Consider the following 3,378-nt stretch of genomic DNA (forward strand, 5'->3'; position numbering starts at 1 on the left):
ATATAGAACCCTAGGTATAGCCCCTGTAGCTCTTTAAACCTTATCTCTTAGGAACCCCATGGTCCAAGGTCATTAGGTTCTAAACATGAAGCTTTAATCATTCCAAATGTGCACACAACACACACATGATTGTGCCTGTTGGCTGCTGATCCCCACTCACTCTATAACACCCCTGTCAATCCCTCCATTTGTGAACAAATGTCAAGGCATTGATTGACATACAACTCACTACTCTCCAATTTGCTCATCACCTGTTTGGTTATTTGATCATCAACTATTGTTGGATCATGTTGCCCAATGTCAGGGCACCAGCTCATTGCTTGGTCAAGAGACATGACTAAGCCTTTATGACATGGAAGTAGCTGGTATACCTTGGCATGTGCTGGAACCTGCTGGAAGGATTGGATGGTCAGGTGACCTGCTGTGCATGGCTGTGCATGACCTCATATGACCTCATCCTTGGTCATATGACCTGACCACCTGACTAGGCTGAGTAAGCAAGATGTTCTAGCAGGTTCCACCACAGAGGTATAAATATAAGGCCTACTCTGCCTGGGGACTGTCTCTTCAGACTTGGTCTCTTAGGATCATCCACAGGTACCTATACTGTAGATAGGTCTTAGTCATTAGGTCTACTCCACTTCCTTGTTGCCTGCTTAGACTTTTGGCACTCTTAGGTGAGCAGACTTAGTTAGCCTGTGTTGCCCTAACAAGCTGCCAGTCCCATATTTTCACAACCTTAGAAGGCTCAGGCTGTTAGCCCATGTAGGTACATCATTGTCCAAGGATGACAACTTCAGGAGCTGCTATAACCATTTTTGGACCACTGAATGTTCTGCCAGAATGTTTGATGCAGGTCAGGATCCAAATTACAGTTTCCATGTGCTCCCACAGAAAACAATGAATGCCCTTATTTTGGGAGTGCCATTTGAAATCACCATCAGGGAGTTCATATCATGTTGGTGGGCTGCAGATGGGAACATTGTCAATGAAGGGGATGGTATATTTGAGGATTTTGTTGTGAAGGAGGAAGGTGACATCCTCATGCATGATCTGGACACAATTTGTTCCACCCATCTGATCTTGGGTGCTGTGAAAGGAACCTTTGAGTGACTGGAAGGTGGTGAGATCCCAGCTTTCCAGATGCAGGAGGTGTTGTTCAAAGCTGCAAAAGAAGTCAAAATGTGTATACATGGAATGGCTGCCATATGATTCAACTAGCGGTTATGAAAGCAGAGGAAGGGCTGAGTCCTGAATTGTTATGCCATTGAGCAGTTGCAGATCCAAATCTGGGTGCAGGGATCTGTCTTTCTTCAGGATGCAAAACCAATGGGAATGGTAGGAGGACTGGGAGGGTTTGTGAATCCCCACATTTAGCTTGTCCTGCAAGGCCTTCAAGACCTTTGGCAGTAAAGTGGGGGGCACCAGAATATTCTTCTGTTGCCAGGGTATATGTTTGATCATCAGAATTCAGACTGGGTCAAAATAATCACTTTGAAATAAACCCATCTCTTGCTCATTCCAAGCAAACACTTTTTTGTGGGTATGAAGAACCCAAGCCACAAGTTTTTCTTCTTTGGGCCAAAGGAATCTGTATTTGTTTATTTGCAGTTCTTCAAATCATTCCAGGGTAAGCCATTTTCTGGGAATAAAGGTCAGTGGGGTATCAGGGAGTGGGGGAAGCATAGCAAGAGGGTTGGAGGGAAAGTGTCTCTGTATTTTTACACTTTCCAGTGTTGTTGTTGAGACAGGCTTCATGTGTCTGTCTGCAGGTTTGTATTTTCGGGCTGCATATACAGGATGGGTATCGCAGGGTATGGTATCTGAGTCCAGTGTGTCTATCTGACAGCCGTTATTCAAGATTGAGTGCCGATTAATCGAGGTTTCCATGCCATCTTCTGGTTGCCAGTGAAGATGGTCCCAAATTAAAAATCCTGGACCACACATTTTCTTCCCATTCAGTGTGATTGGGTCCATAGGTGTATTGTCTGCTGGGAATTTGGACAGGTGATCTGGATCTTCTGCTTGCCATCCGTATAATCCTGGTTGATGCAAGAGGCAAGGACATGGAAGGGGTGACCAAGGAGCAGGTGGAAAGGCAGGTTGGGGAGCACAAAAGCCTGGATGTAGAAGTTGAGGCTGGAGACACCAACACATAAATTCGGAATGTGGCCAAGCAGTTGGTCAACCAATCTGTTCATGGACTCCATGCACTGGCCTTTTATTGGGGTGTATGCAAGTCTGATTTGTTTGCAGCACTGCTCACTGATACCGACTATGCCAGAGCTGCCATTGAGAATGCAAGGAACAGGGGTGTCATATTCACCAATTAAGCAGTTGATCTGCCAGAGGGGGACCATGTCTTTGCCAACCAATAACCCATCCACATCTTCTGAAATGCCTTCGATCTGGTATATTGGAGCCTCGCCATCTTGTACCTTGGTTACCTGAATCACATCTGGAATAGCTGGTTTCTTGCCATATGCTTCCTTGAGGACCTTGCTGAACAGTGGACATGCTGATGCCAGGACCTTGCTGGGAACTTGGACCAGAGTTTCGGCAAGAGTGACTGCAAGAGCCCACAAAACTGTTTTGTCCTCCACATATTCAGCACATTTGGTATGGGGCTTCAGTGAGTCTGGCATGGCATCCAATTTTTCCAGTTCAACAACCCATATGCTGGCAAAGTGTGCAGTACTATGATGCACACATGCATCTGATTTCTCTTTTCTAGCAGCTGGTGTGTAGACTTCCGAGACCTTGACCAATTTTCCCATGGATGCTGTGTGCTGTTTCTTGAGTCGTTCTGCCTCAGCCATGAGCACCTTGATTTTCAGTGAGAATGTGCAGCACCAAATGATCCACCATAACCTCTAATTCAGAGTTTGAGCCAGTGTCTTTGATGATCACATTGTGAAAGACAATGAGAGGGGTAGGCTGTGATTTTGGCTGGTGTTCTGGGTGGTCCTTGTAGTAGCCATCAACTTTTTCCTTGAGATCCCAACCAGGCCAATGATGTGGGATAAATTGGCCACCAGCAAGGACATGATATGGACTGTCTTTCTCAATAAGACCTTCTTCCAAGTATTTCTGGGCTCCTGGGCATGTTGCAATCTTGTCTGTGCAACCAGTAGATACACTGTCAAAGTGGCAGAGCAGGCATTCAGCATTCCGGGGGCTGTATCCATTTTGATTTGGGTAGTTCTCTGCTGGCACAGGAACCTGATTTGTGCCAGTAGCTCGTGTGTTGTTGCCATAGGTATTTCAGGAGGGTTGTCCATAAGAGGTCTGCTGGGTGGCCAGTTGGTTCTGCATGGCAGGTTGTGTTAGGGCAACACAGGCTGACTAAGTCTGCTCACCTAAGAGTGCCAAGAGTCT

The sequence above is a fragment of the Dacryopinax primogenitus genome (assembly GCF_000292625.1).
Source record: "Dacryopinax primogenitus strain DJM-731 SS1 chromosome Unknown DACRYscaffold_12, whole genome shotgun sequence".
Classification (NCBI taxonomy): Eukaryota; Fungi; Basidiomycota; class Dacrymycetes; order Dacrymycetales; family Dacrymycetaceae; genus Dacryopinax; species Dacryopinax primogenitus.